Here is a 26,315-nt window from a genome sequence, read left to right as displayed (position 1 = left end):
ATTTTGGAGAACAATTTGGAACTATGCCCAAAGGGCTACAAAAATGTGCATACCCTTTGATCCAGCAATAGCCTTCTAGGGCTATATCCCAAAGAGATCATACAAATGGGAAAAGGACCCACATGTACAAAAATATTCATAGCAGCTCTTTTTGTGGTAGCAAAGAATTGGAAATTGAGAGGATGCCCATCCATTGGGGAATGGCTGAGCAAGTTATGGTATATGAATGTAATGGAATACTGTTGTGCTATAAGAAATGATGAACAGGCTGACTTCAGAAAAACCTGGAAAGACTTATATGGTCTGATGCTGAGTGAAGTGAGCAGAACCAAGAGGATTCTGTACATAATAACCGCCACGTTATGCGATGACTAATATTGTTAAACTGAACCCTTCTCAGCATTACAAGGATCTAAGACATCTCCAGAGGCCTCGGAATGGAAAATGCTGCCCATATTCAAAGAAAGAACTATGGAAGTTGAATCACTATCACTTATTTTTACCTTCTGTTAAGTTTTGTTTCATCTTTCTGATGGTTCCTCGTATTGGTTTTAATTTTTACTTACAACTTCACTAATGTGAAAATATATTTAATGGGAATGTAAATGTAAAGCCTATATCAGATTGTGTGCCATCTTGGGGAGGGTGGGGGGGAAGAAGGGGGAGAAAAATTTTCAACTCAAAAGCATATGGAAATGATTGTTGATAAATCAAAATAAATTAATAAAATTAAAAAATGACAGTGAATTATATTTTTGTTTTCTGGTTACAAAGTTCATTACCAGCATTCCATTTAATCCTCACAACAATGTTGTCAAGTGATCAGATTAGCGATTATTACCCCTATTTGACAGATGAAGAAACTGGGGGCTCAGAGCCACACTGACATTGCATTTTAGTGGAAAAGGCCTCAGCTTAGAAGTCAGAAGAGCATGGCATCCAAGCCTGGCTCAGACAGTCCCTCAGGGTCTCCTCTGATCCCCTGCAGAAGGAGGAGACCCCTCTAGAAGACTCACAAAGTGCCATCCACTCTGCTCCCGTTTGGTGTAAGCCTTGCTCTGACGGGCTGCTCTTTGAGAATAGAGTGTTTTTGCTTTTCTTTGTATCCCTGGTGCTTAGCGAGTGGCGGGCGTCTAGTAAGTGCTTAATAAAGACTTGTCGACTTGACTGGCATTGTAAACAGATTTCATCTGAGCAATCCACTTTGCTTCCATATCGGGCGGTAGCTTCTTTATCGGTCTCGAACATGTCTTTTCTTCCTATTTTCCTTGGATGAGTTGCAGGAGCCTCACAGTAGACAATAGAGGGGCAGGAAGGAAAAGTGGCCGCCAGAGGATTTAGGCAAAATGCCCATCTGTGTCTGTAAAGACAAAGAAATATTACTTTGTGGGTGAACAAGATGCTAGAGCTTTAAAGCAGTTATAATTCCTCAACTGAAAATGCCTGTAATTATGTACTTGGTTGTTTTGCAAAAACATCCTCTAGTGATATTACTGTGTGTTTACTGTGGAGCTGAAATACAGAAACTCTTAAACACATATATCCTCTTAGGAGGGACTGTACCTTTTGTGCTGTTTTTTTTTGTGGGGGAAGAAAGGAAATCAAATGTTTTCAATAGTAGATATTTAGAGATTTTTGCACTTGGGAATAATCAGTGTAAAGTTACCAGCTCAGCTCTCTTGTGCTCAGTCTTTGCCTTTCCGTGTTCCTTGAGCTTTTCGGAACAGAGCTAGTGCATCAACACCTGGGTGATGTGATTTCCTCTTCCACCTGGCTGGCCTTTGAGAATGGTGGTGCTCAGTGGGAAGGACCTGATGCTGCAGATCTCCATGGTGAAAGCTCTTAACTGGAAAGGAAGAAGCTTGGATCTGAGAGGCCAGCCCCTCTAGTTTGCTTTTTATAGGAAGCTTCAGTCCACCTCTTAGGATTCTGGGCCTGGATCTGGAAGGCACCCATAACCATAAAACCAAAGGTGAAGTGATATGCCCAGGGTCACACAGCAAGTGTGGAGTGGCAGTCAGGATTCAAACCTCAGCCCTGGTGCTGCTGAGACAAAGCCAGCTGCTCTCCGTGGCCCTTGACCCCATCTGCTTTCATTTGTTCTAGCAGAATTACCTGCACTATCATCCTCCTCTCTCTCCTCTTCAGTCTCTCTCTGTCTCCTGGCTGCTTCTCTGCTGCCTACAAAGACACCCATTTCTCCTCTGCTCTTTAGAAAAAAAATAGGCCCTCACTCGATCTGTTCTTTCCTACTCTCTGTCCTCCTGTATCTCTCCACCCCTTGAAAAAGCCCTTGACACTAGGTGCTCCCCCTTCCTTTTCTCTCACTCTCTTCCAAACCCTCTGGGGTTCGCCTCCTGACCCCACCATTCCACTGAAGCTGCCGTTGCCAGAGTCACCTGTGATCTCTCAATGGTCAGGTCTTAGGGTCGTTTCTCAGTCCTAGTCAGTCATGACTTGACTGGTAGCATGTGACCCCACTGACCATCACTTTCTTCCTTGGTCCTCTGCCTCACTAACTCCAAAGGCTTTTGTTGCACCATCCTCCCTCGGCTTTTCTCTTATCTGCTCCTTGGTTTCCTTTGCCAGCCAGCATCTCGAACTCAACGTGTTCAAAAGAGAACCCATTATCTTGCCGGCAAAGCTCCTCTTTCCTCACCTTCCCAGTTACTGTTGGGCAGTCCCATCTTCCCAGTCACTCAGGCTTCCAGTCCCAATGCCAGTCTCTGTTCCTCACTCTCACTCACTCTGTATACCTACTTCCTTGCCAGTTCATATCACTTCTACCTTCATGTCTTTCCTATATATCCCCTTCTCTCTGCCCACACAACCATGGACTTCAGGTTCTTCTCATGTCACCTGCACTATTACACGTGATTTTTCTAAAACAGAGGTCTGACTTTGTCACCCCTGCTCAGGTGGCTACCTTTGACCTGTAGGATCTGATGTAATCTCCTTTGTTTGGCATAAAGCTCCTCATAACCTGGACCCTTCCTACCTTTCCAGTCAATGCTGGCCTAGTTGCAGTTCCCCCAGTACTATCCAATGCCTCTCTTTTCTCTACCTTTGAAGTAGCTTTTCTCCAAGCCAGAAATGTTCTGTCTTCTCAGCCTATGTCTCCTAGTTTCCCTGACTGCCTTCAAGACTTAGCCCACCATGGAATAGTTTATCTGTCAGATTTATGGATAAGGGAAGAATTTAGGACCAAAGAAGATGTAGAGAGCGTTACAAAATGTAAAGTAGATTATTTTGATTATGTGAAATTTAAAAAGGTTTTGCACATACAAAACTAATGCGACCAAAATTATAAGGAAAGCAGAAAACTGGGGGAAATTTTTGCAACAAGTATCTCTGATAAAGGTCTTATTTCTCAAATATATAGAGAACTGAGTCAAATTTATAAAAAATACAGGTCATTCCCCCATTAATAAATGGTCAAAGATTATGAACAGGCAGTTTTCAGACAAAGAAATCAAAGCTATCCATAGTCAAATGAAAAAAATGCTCTAAGTCACCATTAGAGAAATGCAAATTAAAACAGCTCTGAGGTACCATCTCACCTCTGTCAGATTGGGGCTAACATTACAAAAAGGAAAATGTTGGATGTTGGAGGGGAAGTGGGAAAACTGGGATACTAATGTACAGTGTTGGTAGAGTTGTGAACTTATCCAACCATTCTGGAGAACAGTTTGGAGCTATGCTCAAAGGGCTATAAAATTGTACATACCTTTTGACCCAGCAATACCATTGCTAAGTCTGTATCCCAAAGACATCCAACGAAAGGGAAAAGGACCCACAAACAAAAATATTTATAGCAGCTCTTTTTGTGGTGGCCAAGAATTGGAAATCAAAGGGATGCCCATCAATTGGGGAATGGCTAACCAACTTGTGGTATATGATTGTGATGGAATATTATTGTTATAAGAAATGACAAGCAGGATGATTTCAGAAAAACCTGGAAAGACTTACATGAACTGATGCATGGTAAGTGAACAGAACCAGGAGAACGTTGTACCCAGTAACAGCAATGTTGTGCAATGAAGAACTGTGAAAGACGTAGCTCTTCTCAGCAATACAATGACCGAAGACAATCCCAAAGGACTAATGATGAAGTGTGCTATCTGCCTCCAGAGAAAGAACTGATACTGCCTGAATGCAGCCTGAACCCTGAGATTTTTCACTCTTTCTTTCTTTCATTTTTTCTTTTATTCGAATCTTCTTGTGCAAAATGACTCATGTGGAAATGTTTTACGTGATTGCACATGTGTAACCTATATCTGATTGTTTACCATCTCAGGGGGTGTGCAGGAGGGAAGGATAGAATTTGGAACCCAAAACTTTAGATAAAAATGTTTAAGAAAAATAAAAATAAAAACAGCTTGGGCACTTGGGAGAAAAAGACTGAGCTCACATCCCCCCCTCCTCCAGGAGGCCTCACGCCCTCCCCCAGCTAAGGCCTTCCTCTCCCAGAATGCTCCCAAGCTACTCTGTAGAGAGTTCGTGCTTTCCTTGTTTACCTGTTGTCTCCCTCGTAGGAACGCAGGCTTCTTGCTTTTTTCTGTCTGTGTACATAGCTGTTAGCCCACTGCTGGCTCATTCTGAGTTCTTAATATATGCTTGTTGACTTGACTCCTGCCTGTGTCTTTTCTCTAGGCTAAACATTTTTTAGCTCTTCCAAACAATCCTCATATGGAAGGAACTCACGGCCCATCACCAACCTGTTTGCCCTTTTACGGATGTTCTCCAGTTTACCAATGTTCTTCCTAAAATATGGCTCCCAGAACTGGACACAGTTCTCCAGATGTTGTTTCACCAGGGCAGAGTACCTCGGGGCTAACATCACCCCTTTATTCCCGGAATTTTACCTCTCTTAGCGTAGCCCAGAATGGCATTCATACTTTTGGGTTGCCTCATAATAAACTTGTAATCCACTAAAACCCCAGGTCTTTTTCAGAAAACTTTTTTTTCTTTTAACTGCTGCTCTTTCATCTTGCGCTTGTGAAAGATTTCCTAAATCCAAGTGTAAACCCTTAATTTATTCTGGTTAAATTGTGTTTATTGGATTTGGCCCGGTGTTCTAGCCTGTCAAGATCTTTTTCAGTTCTGACTCTGTCATCCACTGGGTTGGCATACGACAGCTTTATGTCATATGCAGATTGGATCAGCATGTCATTTCTGGGGGTTTTTGCCTTGTCATTGATCAAGGTGTTAAGTAGTACAGGGCCAATTTGGCTCCAAGTGCTTAGGCCCTTCACTGGAGACGTCCCTCACAGAGTTGTCAGTGACTCACTAATGAGCACAGTCATTCCAAACCTATCTAATTGGGCTATTGCGTAACCCTCCTCTCTCCATATTTTCCTCATAAAAATATCGTGAGAGATTCTTATCAAATGCTTTGCTGAGATCAAGATAATTTATATGAACCTCATTTCCTTGACCTTTGCGTCTAGCAGTCTAATCAGAGGGGGAACTATGGTCAGTCTAGGATGACTTCTTCTTCGTGAAACCATATTGGCTCCTTGTGCGCACTCCTTTTTTTCTAGATGTTCACTAAGAACCTTTGATAATTTTGTCAGTAATTGAAATTAAATTCATGAGACTATAGTTTGCAGCTCCCATTCTCTTTTCTTTTTTGCCCTCATTCAGTCCTGTGGTACCTCCTCTGGTCTCTATGATCTTTCAGGGATCACTGGCCATGGCTCAGTGCTCACCCCTGCCGGTCTTCCCAGCATCTGATGGTGCAGTTCATCTTGGCCTTCTTAAAGGCAGCTCAGAATTGTCCTATGACCCTCTAGCTCTTGGGTATCAGCCCCCTATTCCCCATTCTGTTCTGGCCTTTCTAGTCCAAAGATAATTTTTCTTGGTAGAGAAAGCAGAAACAAAATGAGAGTTGTGCAGCTCTTCTTCTTCTCCACCATTGTTGGATAACTTCAGTCTAGAGGCACTATTTCACATCCTGGTAACCTTCCTTTGGATATACCACTTGTCACTGTTTTTACTAAATGTCATCTAGAACCCCACACTATACTTCTAGTGACTCCTTGTATGCGCTCTGATGATGTTAAACTCCCTAAATCTTTTTCTTTTTTCACATAAAAATAGATTTTTATTAAAACACTAAACAATTAAGGCCACAACACTTTAGTAATATTTTCAGACTGTACTTCTTATACTGATATTATGAATAGAAATAAATACCAATACCATGGTCACAGTGTTCAGACCCCAAGAAAACAAATAACTTACAGTGCAAAGTTGGTTATCAGCAATTTTCTTTCAGAAGTCACAATTATTTTAAAATATAAATTGTAATGTGTGCTTAGAGGGCATGAACAATAAATATGTATGTATAGAATTGTTCTTGACTTTGACTTTCTCTCCTGATTAGCTGATAAAGGTTAGGTTCCATATGCTTTCGCCCTGGGTGATTTTGCTTTTCATCCTTTCTCTCTCTCCCAGTATCTGCTCGCTCTCCTCCTGGTCTTGCTGCTACAGCTACAAGTGGCTTGGTAGAACAAAGGCTCTGTTTCAAGAATACTCTGCCCATTTCTGGACTTGTCAGTGACTTTCTCTTAAAGGCAGAACTATCCATGGTTTTTAGGTAGTCTGTTTGTGCTACTAGATAATATTTCTGGGTTTCTGACTTGCTTGGTACACATTCATTTGTGTTGCCCTCATGATCTCCGTTGCGTTCCTGAATGGCTCGCTCAGCTTGCTCAGTTTTTCTTCCTCTCCAGTGCTTTCAGTCAGGGTGTTGCTGGCACGTCCTGTTTCTGTTTTGTCATGGTGCTTTGGTTTGATCTCCTCTTCTTTTGCCTTGCTTTCCTCTGTGCATGTGTTGGTTCATTATTAGCTTCTAGGTCTCTCCATCATCTGTTTCTGGTGTCTCTTTTTCCTGATCCTTTTGTTTTTAAATTGGTGACAATCTCAAATCCTGATCACTGGGATTCAGCTCATTGTCCGGGTTTCGAACAGAAGGAGTGTCTCCGAGACTTCCACACTTATGTTCATGCTTTCACTCTTCTGCTGAAGAGCTGCTTTTTTCTTTCTTTTGAATTGGTTCGTTTGCTCCAGCTAATGCCATTCTCATGACTTGTGTTTGCTTCAGGATGGTTGTTTATAGGGAGCCTGAAGGGCTGTGCTGCTGGACTTGTGTGCTGGTGGTTTGAAAGGAACTTCCAGTGGGGATAGTGGTGTTATCATCTGACCAAGCTGTTCTGGTGAATTTTCCCTTCTCTTCCCCGTGACCTGGTGGAGAATGGTCTCCGCAAGGTATTTCCTGATGGCTCATCATCATGAAGAGAAAAACCTGCAGTCAAGCTCGTGTCATTTGCTTTTCCTGTGTAATATCTTCAGAGTTGCTGAGCCTTGGAGAAGCAAAACCTAGCATGGGGCATCTCCCACAAGCACCCAGACTGACTGTAAATCTCAAAACATTGGAGCACAATGTGGGCGCAAACGGATCAGTAACCTTTTCCCATCCTAATTTTCTGTGTCAATCATCTCCAAAGGTATACATACAGCTTATATCTGGTATTAAGGCTGTAGGGTTTCTCCACATAAAATATAATCTATTTTCTGATTCTGAAGATGTTAAATAACCTTTGGTTCTGAGGTTTCACAATAAAAGTGCCAAGACCTGACTGACCATACTGTCCAAGGCCAGATGTATATTCTCCTCTGGGACAGCTACTGCCTGCCCTTCATCACAAGCCCATTGTTAGAGTTAGAAGGGCTTGTGTTTCCACAGGTAGAATAATGCAGAGATTTAAAGAACAAAGGTCCCAGGAGGTGGTACACTGTAAGTGGGCTGGGCTTGACCAATAGGAAGTAAGTGGATTGTTCCAAGAAGACCCCAAAATCAAGATAGGGGTTGAGCCAGCTCAGACCAGTTAGGGTTAACCTGAGGACACCTGAAAAATGTTAGTGCGCCTGCTTAATGAACTTCATTACTATTATCTGACACACCCCGCATAAAATTAGAGCCTCATTAACGAGTCATGGGACGTATGACCAAGGGAGGGGCCACATACTTGAGCATATCAAGGGGAAACATGTAAGGAGGGGTGTAACCTGGGAAGGGTTGGACCAATCCCGGCCTGGGAGGTTTCTGAGGAATTCAACTGCATAAAAGCACACTTTCCCTTGCACTCAGGGCCCACCCCTCCTGAGGAGGGGTGGAGCCCACTTCTGGCCAGAAACGTCTAAATCCTCTGGACTTTCTTTATAATAAATTTTCTTGATACTAAATTTTTGGTGTCAAGCCTATTTCTAACACCATTGATTCACTTTCCCAGCAATTCCAGGAACCAGCTGGGGAGTTCCGTGATTTTTCAGGTGCTCCGGCGATGGACCTAACTTTGCGTTCTCAGATTCTTGAATATGTGGCGTTCCCTCTCTGCAGTTAGTGTTGGGTCCAGCAGAGAGCTGCTTGATCTTGGGCTGGGATGTTAGAAGACTTACCCGATGAAAGGCTGGCCTCCCTTGTTTCCCCACGCCCCACCGGCTCTTCACCATTACCTCCAGCTGCACTGTTGGTTTCTTTCTTCTGTGTAGACCACAGCACCATGCCTTCCACGCGCAGCAAATGTTCGCTTTTTGTCTTTTGCAGCTTTTTGCCCAACTTGGCTGGCTGAGTCTTGTCTTCGATCCCAGTTGTAACTGGCCCCAGTTACTGCTGCCGAACTTACAAAGTTTACTTTCTGTTTCCTGTTCGAGGAGCGTTATGTTCATTTCCACATGAGAGATATGCAGGTGTATCATGTTTTAACCAAAGCTTGTAAGGAATATTTTCAGCGAACTTGGTTTTTTCCAAAAGCAAAAACAGCACCTGGGACAGGCACCAGCTCCTTGGTCTCCCCCACGTTGGGGGAAACTAGGCACGTTCTAGAATTGTGCCTCCGATTGTCCTCGGCAGCATGGTCCCCATGGTGCAGCTATGGGAGTCGTCACGGGAGCCCCCAAATCTTTTTCAAACAAAGCTCTGGTTAATGGGACCCAGAACAGAGAGTTCATATCTCATTTAGCTGTCACCATGGTTAGCTTTGCCTCTAAACCAGACCACTTAGAAGCATCTCACCAGTTAAAGTACTTTGTTTGGAAACTCTTGCCCTGGGGCTGAGCTGTCATGACTAAGGAGTAATAGAGTTCAGATTCACCTCGCCTCTTCTATCTGCTGGCCTCAAACTGGGCCGTGTTTCATAGCCATCCAGTTGACCACACCAAGCTTCTCAGTTCTGGCCCAAATACCGTGCTAATGTCGGTCTTCACATAGGCTCCCTCCACTCCTCCCCACAGTCTTCCCCACTAGTCTTCTTTTACTTCTTTCTTTGAGCCCAGTAATCAAAGCAGTGCTACCTTTGTTTCTGGAAAGGATGTGTCATTTGAATGCCCTAAGGGTCAGCTTATTATTGGCCCCTGTCCCCTTGTCTCCCCCCCTCTCCCCTGTGTAAGCTCCTTGAGGGCAGGGCCTGGCTCACTTTTGGTTTTGTGTCACCAGCACTTAGCACAGTGCCAGGGCAGAGGGGGGTATTAAATACATTCCTTTTCATTGATTGATTGATTGATTCATTCATTCATTCATTCCCTCATTTATCCATTGAATCCATCCAAAAATGTAGTCCTATCTCTCAGTTTATCTTCCAGTTTTTCTTAATGCAGATTTTAAAAAGATGTCATTTTCTTTCTTTACCTTTCCTCACCAGCCTCTGTCCTTTCTAGGCTTAATACACCTGACTGATTCTTATAGGACCCTGCCACCATTTTGTATTCATCCTCTATTACCTGCCCTTTCCTCCATTATCTGTATTTGTCTTTTTCATATATTTATTTCTGAGATTTTGTGCTGATTGGCCTGTATGGGCTTAGGTAGTTGGTGGATTGAGCATCCAGGAAAAATTTACGTTGCATGTTCTCTGTCAGATTATGCATTTGCCAAGGCTCAGTCTGCCTAATTATCCTCCTCAGTACAATTTTTCATCTTTACACAGAAGTCTTTGGCTAGATAAATCTAATAAAGAGTCTATAGATCTTGATCTGAGCAGTTGTGATGAGTATCACTGGAAATCCCAGGAAGATGGGAAGATAAGAGTTGGAGGCTCAAAAAGTTTCCCATTCTTTTAGCTCTTAAAAAAGTTATAACTTTAAATGGGAAATGTCACAAATGAGAAGAGCAAGGAAAAAATCTCCCTTTCATATCTACGGAAAGGGAAAGAAGTCATGAGCAAACAAAGGATAGAAGAAAATGACAGATGTGGTAAGACTATAGGAAAACAGGAATATTGATGCATTTTTTAAGAGGTTTTGAGCATAACCAGGTATTTTGGAAAGTGGTTTGGAACTGTGGTCCAGTATTATTGAACTGTACATACCCTTTGACCCAGTGACACCACCGCTACGCCTATATCCCAGAGGGATCAAAGAGAAGGCAAAGGGCCCATATGTACAAAAATATTTAGAGCAGCTCTTTTTGTGGTGGCAGAGAACTAGACACTAGGAGAGTGCCCATCAGTTGGTGAGTAGCTGAACAAATTATGACATGTGAATGTAAAGGAATCGAGATTAATGCCATCAGAAATGATGACAGAGATGGTTTCAGAGAAACATGGGAAGAATTGTTTGAACGGATGCAGAGTGACGTAAACAGAACCAGGAAAACAGTTTATGCAATAGCAATGTTGTAAAAACCAGCAGTTTTATAACACTGTTGTAAAGTGTTATATGTAGAAGAATTCTAATCAATCAAGTGGTCAGCCACGATTCCACAGGACTGTAGTTGTACAGCACTTAGCACAGTGCATGGCAGGTAGTAGGTGCTTAATGAAAAACTATGTTATTTACCTCCTGACGGAGAGATGATAGGCTCAAGATGCTGAGGGAAACGTGTATTTTTGGAATTGGCCAGTATGGGAATTTGTTTTGCTTGACTATGCATGTTTATTACAGGGGTTTTGTTTTTCCTTCCCCTCTCCCAATGGGAGGTGTAGGAGGGAGAGAAAATGATATTTAATTGGAAAAATATATTGACACTGTAGAGTCACTGGAGTTCTATGCTATACTCACTGCAAATAGCCTGGTTTTTTCTTTCAACTCTTAGGATCTTCTTCTGTTGGTTATTAAGTACAGGTCCATTTGATTTGACTAAATCATCTGAATTCTTTGGAGAGAGCCCTTTATATAGGAGAGGGAGCAGTGTGTGATGCTTTGAGTACCCTTCGTCTGTAAAGGGAGGGGGTTGGACTAGATGGGGTTGGAATAAGACAGATCTGTAACAATCATAGGACAAACAAGGGTTTTCCTCCAAGCCACGATTCCCAGAGTGCTGTCAGCATGGCACCTCTCTTTAGGCCTCTCTTTCCAGGGGCAAGGGCAGGATTCTTAGGGTGACAGGCTTCACTCCCTTCTTACATTACAGCTCCATTGTCAGGACTGTCCTCAGCACAATTCGAGCTCTCCCTCCAAAGCTTGCCAAGTCCAGCTTGGTGCCACCCTTCCTCCTAGCCCATTTTCACTCAGGCAAAAGAATGGCTAATATGGACCTGCTGTCATACTTCTAGTTCTTCCTGTTTTATGATTATTGTCTCAGGTCCCTTATCACCCTCCCATCTCATGCTGTTAAAATTCTAAGTGCTGAGAGCAAAATCAGAATAGCTAGATAGAGTGTTTACCTTTGTAAATCTTTATGTCACTTCCCGATAAGGAGGCTAGAACAAGCTGGAGGTGTTGACATTTGCTTTTGATGCTGATAAAAGCTGCTTGAAATCAAGTTTGAACCTTCAAGTACCTGCTGGTTCATTTTTAAATATGACTACTTCTCTGAAGTATCTTTCCTGTGTGAAGGAAGGAGCCTTCCTGTGTCAGTACAGTAGCTTTTCTTTGGAGAGATCTGTTACTGGCCTCATTAGAGTACCTGTCACAGCTGATCATTCAGAGGATAACCTTCTGCAGATATTTTTACACTCAGCCAGACTTCATTCCCTCACTGCTAGCCTCTTCCCTTTCAAGTCTGTCAAAGAACCTCAAAGGTTCACACAGTCAATTTGGTTTGTGACCCTAGGCAAGATCTGAGTAGAATGTCCACATATTATAGGCTGGTGTCCTATGTCAATACCCCTTGCTTCTACCCCAAGTGGGTCTGAAAGATAACTCTGTGTGTGTGTGTGTGTGTGTGTGTGTGTGTGTGTGTGTGTGAGATAGAGACAGAGGGGAAGAAATGGAAGGGAGAGATGGGGAGAGAAAAAAAAGGGGGGAAGGGAGAGAGAGAGAAAGAGAGAGGGAGAAGGGACAGAGAGAAAGAGGGACAGGGAGGGAGGGAGGGGAAGAGGAGGAGGAAGAAGAAGAAGGAGAAGAAGAAGAAGAAAAATAGAGAGGAGAGAGAAGGAGAGAGGGAAGCTTACAGGGATTATACACATACCTCTGATGTCCTGCCTTTCAGATCATGCTCTTCGGTGTACAGGAGATAAGAGTTCACTTGGCTTTGCTCTTCTGTCACTCTGTGACTGCCCGGGGTTAAATACTACTGATAAGCCTCTGAACAAATGAATTCATTATGGAAAATGAGTTCAGACTCTCCACACCTCATTGCCACATGGAGGTACTCACTGGGGTGTCAGGATAGCTTTTTACAATAGATTTTTGTGCCCCCAAAAAGTGAAGATTGGGTTGTTTCTTTGTCAAAAGTATAGAAACAACATTAAACAAGAGATAGTATATTTGCTGTCTTCTTGAAAGATCCGAAAGCTTTTAATTAAGATCTGGGATGCAGAGAAGTTCTCGGGGTAGTTCCAATTCAACTTAACAGTTGTTCAACAAAGTCGCATTCTATATTCGGAGAGGAAGCTAAAGAAGAATGCCATCTTTGATGCATCACCATCTAGTACCAAGATGATACTAACAGAAGGTAGAATGTGCAAGTGGCATGTGAAAAGCATAAAATGTCACGTTGGTTCAGAGGGAGTGATTTACTTATTGCTGCCGACATTAGTGCGAGGGAGGGGCTGGGCTTCAGTGGGGGCCATGGTGCAGTGGGAGGGGACTGAATACGAAGTCAGCAGGCTCTGGCTTCTGTGCCTTCCCTGACACTGGCTCAGGGCCCGTCTTCAAAGTCACTTGCTTTCTCTGGGGAGTGAGATTAGCTGGTTTTCCATGGTTGTGACCTAATGATTTCTTTACTTTTATTCTTCTTGGGTCTCTGAGCACCACCTCCAGCTCCTGTCTTGGTTCCTTGCTAATCCTTTCCCTTCTTCCCCTCTTCTGGGGGAAAAAAAAATTCCCATACCTTTTTTTTTTTTAGCCGCATCAGCCAAACCCAAGGGTCCCCCTGTCTGTGATGTCAAAGTTGGGAAGCAGTCAGCTGTACCTGAGCACAAACTTGCTAGGGACTGAGCTTTTCTGTTGTGGAAATAGCTCGACCGCAGGCCGGCTCACCCATTGGACCTGGAGGACTGAGGGATGAGTGACAGAGAGCTAGCCTTAGGGCAGCGTCTCAGCAGAGAAGCCCTCTATCTATCACTGGACCTCTTCACCCTCCCCTCACTGCCTTGGCCTTTCCTGCAGTGCAAATAAAGCCTCTGGAAGTGCCTGGTATGGTCAAAGACTGAGATGTGGAAGGGGAAATTTGAGATGATCTAATTCAGGTGTGGAGAAACCTGTGGCCTTAAGGCCACATGTGGCCTTCTAAATCCTTAAGTGTGACCTTTTGATTGAATCCAAATTAAAAAAAAATTTAAAAAATTTTTTTAATTAAGGATTTAGAAGGTCACATGTGGCCTTACGGCTACTGGTAGTTCAGGCTTCTCATTGGATTATGTTTTGCTGACCTGTCTAGCTCTTTTGTGAAGGCCCCAAATTCCTTGAATAGACAGAGACAGTGATTTTAAAGGAGCTTCCAAATCTGACATTATTTGATTCTATTCTGTGACTTTACTGTAGCTAGGAACTCTTGACCTCCCAGCTCCTTTAGCCTTAGCCTCTCCCAAATAGATGAGATTCCAGGCTTTCCCCTGTGCCCACTTAGCTCACTTCATGCCTATAGGATTACTTAGCCTGAAGTTTGAGGAAGTAACTTAAAATGCACACCCTCAGCCCAGGACTGACTTCACGTTCCCTGTCTTCTGTATAATATCATTTAATAGGTGTCTTTTTAGAGTGTTATTTTCATGGGGGGAGAAAACCAAAATATTTAAGAGTATTTATTTTGCCAGCATATTTTTGCAAATTTTCTTGAACTGCATTTTAACTTCTTAAAAAGCCTTTATTTTTGCTCTCTTAGTGTTTTTTTGCACATTGCCTTCAACACCACCTACTGCTGTGTCTCTCACTTTTTCGATAATCTACCAGACGTAGCATTTAAAATCAGACAGCAAGTACACAAATTCAAACATGATTTCATAGTACTAGGAGTGTGTTCCAATGGCTACACAAAATGCAATTATAGGAAGGAAGCATTCTTTGTAGCTATTCCTTGTACAGTACTCAAATAATAGAAAGACAGGAAATAGTATGGGATAGTGGAAAGAACATGGAAGTGGGAGGTAAGGAAATTTGGGCTCTCGGCCCAGTACTTCCACTAACTTGTGTGATTAACCTTGAGCCAGTCACCTCCCTTCTCAGCACTTCACTGTATTCATCTCTGAGTTGTAGGGGTTGGATTAGTTCATTGCAGAGGTCCTCTTCAGCTTTGCTGTTCTCTGTTCTGAGGTCCTTCTGAGATCCAGCATTGTGTGTTCTAAGGCTTCTCCATGTCCGGCATTCTCTATTCTTGGGTTTCTCCCAGCTCTGACATTCTCTGATCTAAGGGCTCTTCCAGCTTGGACGTCCTCTAAGGCCCTTCCCAGCTTCAACATTCTCTATTCTAAGGGTCCTTCCTAATTCACATGTCTTCTATTCTAAGATATCTGTACCCTATATTCTACCTTTCTGCTCTGACCTTCTGTGTTTGAAAGTCCCTTCCACCTCTGACATTCTATTCTTTAAGCTCCCTGTCAGCTCTGATATCCTATAATCTAAGGTCCATCTCTCTGCTCTGACCTTCTGTGTTCTCAAGGCCCTCATAGCTCTGACCAATATGAATCTGTGAGCTTTAAGCATAAGTACATGATATATAGATAAAGGATTGAGGCAGTTGTCTAAGGAACTCGGGAAAAAATGAATAAGAATATAGCAAGGATGACCAGGCACATAGCATGTGTCTTATGATGCACATGGTATGTGAGCATTTAAACTCCAGTTTCTAGCGCAGGTCTGTGCTTTGTAATCCCATCTTCTGGTATTTCTTGGTCATAGAAGAACAGTCTCCACAAAATTGCTACACTAGTACCTCATTGTGGCATAGATCTGAAGGAGGTTTTTCTGCCCTGTATTAATGGAAGGTTTCCCCTATTAAAGGGAAAAGACTTTGAATATGGTGCCAGTGATCCATCATCCAATGACTAGCCTGCCTAAGTTGGAGAGTCCAGGTTGGCCAAAGAGTGATATGACTTTTGGCCACAGAAACCCAGTCAAGTCACAGAGGTATTGACCTATGTCTGGTAGAAGGAATCCTGACACTGGTACAGTTGAAGGGAGATGTCCTGGACAGTGTCTGGAGGCGTAGTTACATATGTTCTGTGCCAACAAGTATTATTTGATTGAGACACTTTCTACATATTGCTATCTATTATGTGCTTGTGGAAAGAGGCTTTTCTACAGAATAAATCTTTCCTAATCCTAATGAAAGGATCTAATGGGAACTCTTTGGTTGTGTGATAATTGGCCTCAGTATGTCATTCATTAGTAATGTTTGTCAAGATTTCCAGCCCCAGATCCTATTGATGCAAGTGAGTAGAGACTTAGAAATTTGGTCCTGTGCAGTTCAGACCTCCATGTGTGAATATAGCTACCCATATTTGCTTCCTTCTTGGGCTAAAAGAAAGAACTTCGTGAGACAGAACAAGATTTGTGTTCTTTCTGAGCCTGCACAGAAACAGCCTGTGAACAGGAGCCTTCAGCCCATTAGCTCTAATGAAAAGAGTCACCCAAGGGAATAAGATGGATGCCTTGTGTTTGCATGGAGTAATCATATGAATGTTTTCTGTTGCAAATAATTTGCTGAAACTTGCTTCTCTCTGTGCACATTCCTGCGTCTTTTTCCTGGTGGCAGAGCAGTGTGGACTTCAGCCATGTTTCATTACTACAAATCATTTCACAATCTAGATTCTCAAGTCTGAACATTGACCCAATAAATCCATTAACTACAGAATTGTTTGTGTGAACTAGCAATGTTAAAGGACATTAATGTTTCTAATTCTTGGAGTTAAAATTGAGGTCTTTGTGAGAAAGTACACATGAGCAGAGCTGTGGTGATGGGCTTTTTTTTAAAGATGGAAGTTTTTGTTATTTTTGGCTCAGCAATTCTGACCCTGCTACCATGTATTGTACTCTGTCATTTCAGAGGAAATGGTCTTCCTTTCTTCCTTAACTACGGTATCATCTTCAATTTAGAAAATATATTTGGCCATAGGAAGAGTAGAACTGGATTTGGAATTTGAAGGCCTGGGGCTGATTCCTGGTTCTGCTACTCATAACTGTATGGTCTTGGACAAGTCACTTGCCTTGGTCACAGTTTCCTCTTCGCTTCAGTTTTCCCATCTGTAAATTGAAAATAATAATAGGATTGTTGTGAAGGTCAAATGAGGTTAAATATATGAAGCTTTTTGCCAACCTTAACGTGCTCTAGAAATGCCCATGATTACTATCTCCAACATTCTATAAATCTACATATCCCGTGTGGTGCTGACATGCTATGTTTTGTGTTCTGAGGCTCCTGTCAGTAGTGCATGCTTATTGAATTGAACTCCAACCTTCCATGAACCTGAGAATATGTGATTATTTTAAGTAGAGAGCTTCTGAGTGATTGCCCACCTCAGCAGCACGTTGTGAGGTTGCTTGTGCAAAGGGAGGATCCTTTTTTGGCACCGATATGAAGCCTAGCACCAGGACAGGCTTTGCCTTTGTATGGGCAGGGTTGGCATCTGATGGGCTAGTGCCCACCATGAATTAGGGATGAACCTTCTCTGATTACCAGCATGGACCAACATGTCCAGGTTCTGGCTCTTGGGGGTGGCCCATGTGCTTTTTCAGACAAGCTCCCAAAGGCCACCAAAGGCCACTGGAGCCAGAGGGAAAGCGATCTTTTTCAAATGCCTCCCATTCAGTGTTTGAAACACACTCGGAAATACTTCCTCTCCAGTTCTGATAACATGTGACTGCTCACATGGTGGCTGGGCAGCTGTTTCCTTCAGCTCAGAGACTGGGCCCAGTTTTTTAGATGCCAGCAATGAGAAGGGATTATAAATTTCAAGTCCTTATTAAAAATAAACCTAGTTTTCTGCATTCCTTTTTTAAAACTTGGTGCCAGTCTTAACCCCAGATAAGCCAAATTAGGAATTAGAAATGACCTGAGTTAATTTGCTCAAGGATATTCATCCCATTCCACCTCTACCCTCACCTCCCTTTTTTTGAGAAGTAGTATGGCCTGCTGGAAAGAATACTAGACTTGGCTACGGGGAACTTTGGTTAGCCATTTTTCAACTGCCTAAGCTTGGGCAAGTCACTTTGTATTTCTATGCCTTTGTTTCCTTCTCTATAAAATAGTGTTGTAATAGGGGTGGGGGAGGGTGTTAAGTTAGAGGATCCCTAAGGTCCATCCAAGAGGGACTATTGGATGATGAATACAGAGGCTGACCAGATGGCTTTAGCCCATATTAAGAAAATTTGTAAAAGTAGGCAGTAGTTTGATCCTTGACAAATTACAAATAAGTAGGAGCTGTCAATATTGATATGAGGTTTCATTGGCAGGTTGAGGAGCTGGGTAGGAATGTGATTCTACTGGCAGTAATACCTACGTCTCACATTGGGCCAGAACTTTATTTTGTGAGACAACCAGAGGCAGTACCTGCATTTTACAGATGAGAAAAGGAGTTTCAGGGGGTTTATAAACTTGCCCAAAGTGACAGCTAATTAATGGCAAAGATGGGACTCAAATGAAAATCTCTTTTTTTAAAAAAATTCAATTTTATTTTGTTTTCAATTCCAAATTCGCTCCCTCCTACCTCTCCTTTCACAGTCATTGAGAAACTAAGAAAAACAAAACTCATTACGAATATGTAGAGTCATGTAAAACGAATTCCCAATTAGCTATGTCAAAAAAAAGAGATGCTTTAGTCTGCCCTGCACGATTCATCAGCACCCTCTCTGGAAGGGGCAGCGCTTTTCATCAGGAGTCCCCGGCTTGCTGGTTGTTTCCATTGGATTGATTAGAATTCTAAAGCCTTTCGGGGTTGTTGGTCTTTACTTAGTTACTGGTGTTGCCAGGTAAATAGACAAAGATCTTTTGACCTTTTCTTGTTGAAGTCTTCTTTCCACTATATCTCTTACTTCTCTCATGTGTATAGTTTTATTCTCGTAATACTTTAAAAAAATTAAATTTACAAATCATAAAATCTCCTCTAGGGCTAATATATAAGGGACTTTTTAATGACAGGTGGCGTAAAGTCCTGCCTTAAGTTAATAAAGAATGTATTTTATACTTCTATTTCACCCTTCCTTTGTGTTAATCCTTACTTGCTACAGGATGACTATCAATTCTGGGACATCTGCAAAGTTGGAGGCATATCATATCTTCTGGAACATCAGATGCCCTGATTAATAGAGTTACGTCATCAATAGCCTACAGGGATGACTAATTTTCTAAAACTATACTTCTCGGATCCGTGAGTGAGCCTTACACCTTTTGCTAGATTGTCTTCATGAGCTGCTGTGCCTTTAGCCCACTGGTCGCAAGCCTCTTTGAACTTAGATTGGTCTCTAATGGCAGAGATAGATCCATTTCAGGACTCGTGTATTCCACCAAAGCTCATATACTAGTGGCATAGCCCTTGAGAACCTAGAGTTTCCTACACACCATGAAGAGGTGCTCAGATGAGACATGAATAAAGGTCTCACCAACACTTCAGTGCTTCAGGAGACCCATGAGCCAGCTTCCTGATAGGGGTTCTCCCTCCACTGGGACATATCCCACCAATGCCTTATCTTCCAGGGCTCTATTCCTTGGCCTACCTAGCTGTATTCCCTTCAATGCTAAGCACATAATGAATTCTCCATGAATATTGATGAGAACGATGATGCTAAAGTTCATCATTGGGAGCATTGGTTATCATTGGAACAACAAAATTTTGGAGGCTTAGAGCTTTAGAGGTTATCTAGCCTAGGAGTTCTTAACTTGAGGTCCAAGAAATCATTTAAAAAATTCATGACTATTTCAGCACAATTGTTTTCCTTTGTAAGCCTCTGTATTTTGTTTTATGCATTTAAAAATCTTGTTCTGTGAAGGAGTGCAGAGGCCTCACCAGAATGCCAAAGGAGACCATGATAAAAAAGATTAAGGACCTCTGACCCTGTCCAACCACCTTGTTTCATAGATGAGGAATCAGATCCACAGAGAAGTGACTTTTCCCACATCACACAGTGAGTTAGTCTCAGAGATGAGATTAGAACCCAGGTCTCCAAATTCCTAGCCTAATACTCTAGGTGCATTCTGTTCTTCTGCCTTGCGATATGAACATGCTGGTTAGTAGAGAGAGGTCTTGGCAGTGCAGTAGAGAGAGGTCTTGGCAGTGCAGTAGGAGAAACTTTATCTCTAGTGCGTTTACATTGAATGAAGGGAAAGTGGTGCTCCCACACAAGATTTAGTGGGAATTTAGGGTTAATTTCTTCAAAATGGTGATAACCCCCAAGTGAAATATTTCATCAACTGAAGGGGAAAGCAAAGGTGTCTTGTGATGGATAGAGAATATTATAGGCTGAGGACAAGGCATTCTCTCCTAACTGAAAAGGCTTTGGGGGAATCATTGTTATCCGGGCAGCTGATTCCTCTCTCATCTCATTGCTGGTTGCTGATTAACTGGTTTTATGTATGCAGAGTTGACAAGTTGCCTCATTTAGAAACAAACACCATTGCTCCAAGGAACTCATCAGAAGTTCAAACTGACATTTAGAAATTGTAAACCCCTACACTTCATGACAAGCCAGCAAACTGTCTGTGTAAATTATGGCCTCTGTACCTAGAGATAGGATAAAGGAGTTGGTAATATAGCCTGTGACCAGTGGATCAGAGCAGCGTCTGCTCTAGTGAGCCGAGAGATTGGGCTATTGGGCGCTGACATCCAGCTGCATTGCTCTTTCCTTCCGTATTTTCTGGGTGATCAGCTGGTGAGGGAGGTCACCATTGTGAATGGTTGTAACAAATGCATATTAGTTCAACCAAAAAAATGTTCTGTTCTGGCTTCCATGGTAAGAATTAGGTTAACCGATTTAAGAAACTGGAATAAATTGAAGACAATTCGTTTCTTAAAACCAGGTATAAAAACCAGGCTGTGCCTATTTTACATGGGGCAATTTAGCAACAATTGCACCATCTGGACCTGGACCACTGAAAGTTTAATTTACACTTTCACAGTCCATGGGCTTGAAGAATGGGGGTGGAGAAGTCAGGCTGCAGAAGAGCATCCTCTTTGATTTGGGCAATCGTTGCCCCCAAAGTCACCCTCCTTCCTGTTTTTAGGAGCCACCTGGGGGATGGCTGACAAATTTTTGCCTATGAAATTGAGTCACATTGTATTGGGTGAGGAGATTGTCCCCTGGTCCCATGTGCCTGAGTCTTTAATTGTCATATGGTATTGGGAGGTGCTCTCCCTTAGTGCCCTTGGGAAACTGCTTATGAGCTGTCTCTGTATTTGGGGAGCAGAGGGAGAATCCAGCTGAAATTGGGGAATGTCAGAAAAGTCTCACTTTTTTGTCAGACAGCATTGGGGTGTGTGTGTGAGAGAAGACTATTGGACGTGGAATCAGATGACCTTAGTTTGAGTTCCGCTCTGCCACTTAGCATAGTTAGTTACTTAATGTCTCTGAGACTCAGTTTCCTTATCTGTAAAAAAGGAGAAAATAATGCTTATGATAGCTCCTTAACAGAGCTATTGTAAGAATCAAATGAGAGGGAATGTATGTAAAATACTTTTTTAAAGCTTCAAACATTATTTAAATGTCAAGAGATATAACTGTTTCCATAAGGTGCTTTAGAAATGTGAACTATTTATTATTATTATCTATTTTCTCATCTTATTCAATGAAGTTCCAATAGAAATGGCTCTCTTTTATTACTATTATCTCATTTTCATATTATTATTACTATTATTATTCTCTTAGACTGTCTTTATGAAGCTATTAAATTAACATGCTGCCAATTACTTTTTAAAGAATCAGTTAAACTGGTGACTGAATTAACCCGTTATTTCTGTCCGAGTGATAGAACAGTTTAGAATCATGGCATTTCAGAGCTGGAAGGAATCTGGAAATCGTCTTCCCCGACCGGCCCCTCATTTTACAGAAGAAGAGAACAAGGCCTGGAGAAGGGAAGTAGCTTACCCAGGGTCATGTACCTTGCTAACAGCTGTGCCAGATCCCTCACTCGCTCACTGCATCTCTGACCCAGCCCACTTGCTCCTGTCCCAGTTCAGACAGACATAGCTGCAGGTACCTTTCTGCTTCTCATCAGCTCCCCGCCAGATACTGAGCAGGGGCCATGGGCTTGGGGGAGTGGAGGGAAGGCCCATTCTGATCAGAAGGTGCTGGAGGAGAATCTTGTCGCCAGTGGGTGGAATCTGTTGACCTCTGATGTCCCTTTCCATCCTCAAGATACTATGGTTTGATTATTTGAGAGAGAAGGTGAATAGAGGATATATAGCATCCTGTCCATTCAGCATTATTTACCTGTAATCACTTCCAGAATGCTTCATGAAAATTCCTCATCTCATTTTTATTAACTGTGCTGGTTAGAAATGATCTCAAACTTTAAAATACAAAATGGCAGACGGTGGTGCCAAGTCCACCAGCAGCTGTAAATCCCGTTTATCCGGCGCTTCAGTTGTACTCCCTAGGATTGGATAGCGCGTAGCTCATAGAACCACAGAGCAAAGAACAACTGTAGAAGTCACAGCCACATGCACATCTTTGTTTCTGCAGTGCTAGGAACTGCTGCGCATAGGACACGGAACAGACCATAGAACATAGAATGTGGGAATTGGAAGGGGTTTGAGAGGTCACTGACCCGGCCCCTCATTTTATGATTGAGGATGTTTGTATGCATTGGTCTGTCTGCTCCTGTCACTTTGGGGAGGCAGGAACCATGTTGTAGGTATGTTTTTACTTCTCCCAAAACTAGCACAGACACACAGAAAAGAGCATGCTAGACATAAGTCAGAAAGACTTGGGTTCGAATCCCTCATCTGACACTTCCTAATTAGTGACTGTGGTCAAGTCATTTAGCCTCTCTTAGCCTCAATTTACTCATCTGTAAAATGAGGTGAAAAATAGCAGTTTCCTGGCAGTATTGTTGTGAGGATTAAATGAGGTGACATACAAAACCTTTGCAAGCCTGAAAGTATTAGGGAAGTGCTAGCTGTTATTACTATCATTAATTACATTGTTGAAGTTTATAGGCCAGGGTAGTTCTCTACACCTTATTTTTGCCTGATCCTCAAGATATTAAAGGACCTAGAAAAAGGCCTGCAGGCCATTGGATGGTTGCTGTGGAGACTGTATGGATTCAGACAAGAATTCTGTGGAATGAGCAGGCAAGACTGTGCTCTAGTCTCCACTGGGGGTGTGTCCCCACCCCGAGATCACAGAAGTGTTGTTTCTACTTTCATTTGTCACCCACATGCAGGATAGCATATTTGTATTTTTAAATTAAGATGAGTGAAATGGATTTTGTTTTGATAATTTTGCTTTATCCAGATAACTGCTGATACCCTGGGGTGCCACAAAGCCTGCCCTGGGAATCGCTGGCCTGAGGACTAGGGTCAATATCAATAAACAGCTCCAAGATGGGCTTTAGTCAGAAATCAGCCATTTGCCCCTGGGAGTTCTCCTGGAAGAAAAGACCATTAGTGTCACCGCTCCCACACCAGCAGCCGAATGGGGGTGGGGTGGGGTTCAGCCACTAAATCAGACTGGTTCTCTGCACAAGTGGGGGGCTGTTAAAAGGTTGTCTGCCATTCTCTGCTGCTCCCTGTCTTTTTTCCTGTGTTTTCACAACCACTTGAATTTTTTCATCAACCAAAACACCAGGAAGGATAATTTCCCTGAAGCCAAGTGTCTTCTTCCATTCTCTCCTCCTCCAGTTTGACGAGGGTTAACACTGGCTGTGGAGGAACATCTGCTGGCCCTGTATTGACACAGGAATAAATTATTCAGCTTGTAGTATTGGGGAATTTAAAGGCTCCATGATGAATTCTACAAAACTATATTGTGTCTCTGACATTCTGGGGGTTTCATTATTTTGTCTTCAATTATTCACAAAGGCTCTTCACCTCTCTCAGCTTATATGGAATTCTTGAGATCACGGGAGCCCAAGGCTGAGGAGATGGAAGGCATTTTATTAAGACATCATTCTCTGTGGTTTGTGCTTTTCCTTTCAGACAGAGCAAAACCCTTTTCTCCCTGCCCCCTCTAAACTGAGAGCTTTGGGGATGAAATGAGAGGAAACCCCCTTGCATGCAGCCTCTTGGTGATTGTTGTCACTCTCTCCCCTGCATTCGATGTGGAGAATCCTAAAAGGGCCAAGATTTCCTCAGACCCAACCTTGGAGCCCAAAGAGCCAAGCCTGCATCTTAGTGGCCCCACGACCAGCTGTGTTGCCTTGGGCATTCCCTGGACCTCTCTGACCTCTTTTCCTCATTTGTAAAAAGCCAGTAATAACACTTGAACATCCTGCCTACCTCAAAGTGGTGTTCTGAGGATAAAGTGAGAGTGGGTAGAAAGCAAGTATTATGTAAAGTGCTGCTGAAATGCGGTGTGTAATCTCATGGACACGATTAGTAGGCCTGGAAAGGACCATAGGATCTCAGAGTATGGACTGACCACAGATGGGAAGTAGGACATAGCACTTAGAACACCAGAGCTGGAAGGAATTTTAGGGATTACTTTGTCCAGAGTCCTTAATTTTTTTTTTTTTTGGTGAGGCAATTGGGTTAAATGACTTGCCCAGAGTTACACAACTAGTGAGTGTTATATGTCTCAGGCTGGACTTGAACTCAGGTCCTCCTGACTTCAGGGCCAGTGCTGTATCTACTGTGCCACCTACCTGCTCCCCTTAAGTTTTTATGGAAGGAAATTAAGACCCATTGAGAAGAATCCTGGGACTTTCCCTTTGCCCCCTCTCCTGACCCAGCCCACCCAGACCCCGTGGGGCCGCCCAAGGGAAGGGGTGACACAGCCCTTCATGCCACACAGATCACCTGGAAGCCACCAGCTCAAGGCTTCCAGTGAGATGGAAGACAGCCGGATATCCAGGCCCCTGGGCAGTATCTTTTGACTTGCTTCTGCACCCGAAGGCCCGTGGACCTTATCATGTGCCCCGATGTTTCACCATTAGGCCTTTCGGGCCTCTCCTTCCACCCTGTAGCCAAACTGATTTATTGTCTCCTCCAGGTAGAGCCTGAGCTCTTTGAAAGAAGGGACTGTATCCATAGCACTTAGCACCGTATGGGATGTTTAATAAATACTTCTTATTCTTTAACGTTAGCTGGAGTTGAGAGAGCTCTACAGCAGAAAGGGCCTTTCTTGGCCCCTTGTGCGTCTTCTGTCCTCCACAGGTCGCCTGGGATCCATGCTGGAAGTTTGTAGTAGAATGGTAAGAGTGAATGTAGAGCTCAAACTGACAGCCATATTTCCCCAAACTCCCATTTCAATAAAAGTATGTCACCAATGATGGGGTCGAATGGCTGATACACAGGGAGAGTTACAGGAAGACATTACAGTGTGACTCTGTCTTGGTGCTGCTCGCAGGTCACTGATTGGGAAACGCTGATGAAGGGCGTTTGTTCAAGTTTGTAGGAGATTGGGGGGGGGGGTGAGGCACAACATAGTGCACAGAGCACTGGGCCTGGAGTCAGGAAGACTCATCTTTGTGAGTTTAGATCTGGCCTCAGGCACTTACCAGCTGTGTGGCCCTGGGCAAGTCACTTCACCCTGTTTGCCTCAGTTTCCTCACTTGTAAAATGAGCTGGAGAAGGAAATGCCAAACCCCTCCAGTGTCTCCGCCCAGAAAACCCCAAAGGGGATCAAGAAAAGCAGGACACAAGTGAAACGACTGAAGAGCAGCAGCAGCAGCAGCTTGGTGAGTTCATCCTTTGTGTAGGAAGAAGGGGTGTAGAGAGAGGCCTTAGCAAGCTTCTGCAGTTACTTCTCTTTGGATTCATTTAAACTCCTTTTGTTAAATAAGTAGACATATGTGTGTGTGCTTAAGCACTTCAGCCCTTAGATGAGAAACACTTTCTCTACATTTTTGCTCTAGATTGTACATTTTGCCCTAGAGCTTCTTCTCTGGCCAGGGAGCCATCCAAATCGTGGGGTAAAGCATCTCTTTCTATTTGGAATACTCAGTCTTTGTCATGTCTATCTCCTGTTACAGAATCAGGATTAGAGAACAGACAGCCTAAATTATATGTCATGTGTAAAGTTAAGTCCCACACCTAGGAGAAGTAGCCCGTGGTGCCTGCCAGTAATCTCCATGTGACCTCAGGCAGGTCACTTACCCTGAGCCAACAAGCATTTATTAAATGCCGCTGGGCTCACACAAACAAAAATGATATCATCCTTGCCCTCAAGGGGCTTCCCTTCTATCAAGGGAGACAAGATGTATGACGTTTATGCAAAATATATAAAACAATCAGCACAGTCACTTTGGGAGGGAGGCACTGGTGGCTTTGTCTATGGGGAACGGGAGGCTTGAGCTGAGTATTGAAGAAAAGGGGGCCGCTACAAGACAGAAGTGAGGAGGGGTTGTGTTATGGGTGTGGGGAATGACCAGAAAGCCACTCTGGCTGGACCACACCGTATGTGAAGGAATTCAGGTTGGAGAGGTACATGATCAGTCTGGCTGTAGCTTCGAAGTTTGTATTTCATCCTAGAGCTTATTGAGTGGGTGGAGTCATGTGGTCAGATAGACACTTGAGGAAAATCATCTTGGCATCTGTATGAGGGATGGAGGGAGGAAAGATGGGTGGAGAAGGGAAGAGGATGGAGGCAGGGAGAGCGACAAAGAGGCTATTTCAGTGGTCTAGGTGAGGGGTGATGGATGACAGCCAGGTTTGGGGAGAAGCCATCCCTCATCCGTAAAGTCAGATGGATCCTTGCCCTAGCTACTCTACAAGATGATTGTGTAAGGATGGAATCAGATGATGTTGCTGAAAGAGTTTATCACCATAAAGCCACATGTA

General features: G+C 43.2%; 1 protein-coding gene and 1 pseudogene across 1 annotated transcript in view; one reads left to right on the top strand and one right to left on the bottom strand.

The window, feature by feature from the left end:
- The window catches only part of TTC28 (tetratricopeptide repeat domain 28), a 677,066-nt gene that overhangs the window by 298,527 nt on the left and 352,224 nt on the right, over positions 1-26,315 (top strand).
- LOC144457212 (X-linked retinitis pigmentosa GTPase regulator-like) overlaps positions 6,857-26,315 on the bottom strand; it is a 33,222-nt pseudogene continuing 13,763 nt past the window's right edge.

The sequence above is a fragment of the Phascolarctos cinereus genome, unplaced genomic scaffold (assembly GCF_003287225.1).
Source record: "Phascolarctos cinereus isolate Bilbo 61053 unplaced genomic scaffold, phaCin_HiC Scaffold_4;HRSCAF=312, whole genome shotgun sequence".
In the NCBI taxonomy this organism is placed as follows: domain Eukaryota; kingdom Metazoa; phylum Chordata; class Mammalia; order Diprotodontia; family Phascolarctidae; genus Phascolarctos; species Phascolarctos cinereus.
This window is presented reverse-complemented; position numbering and strand designations above follow the sequence as displayed.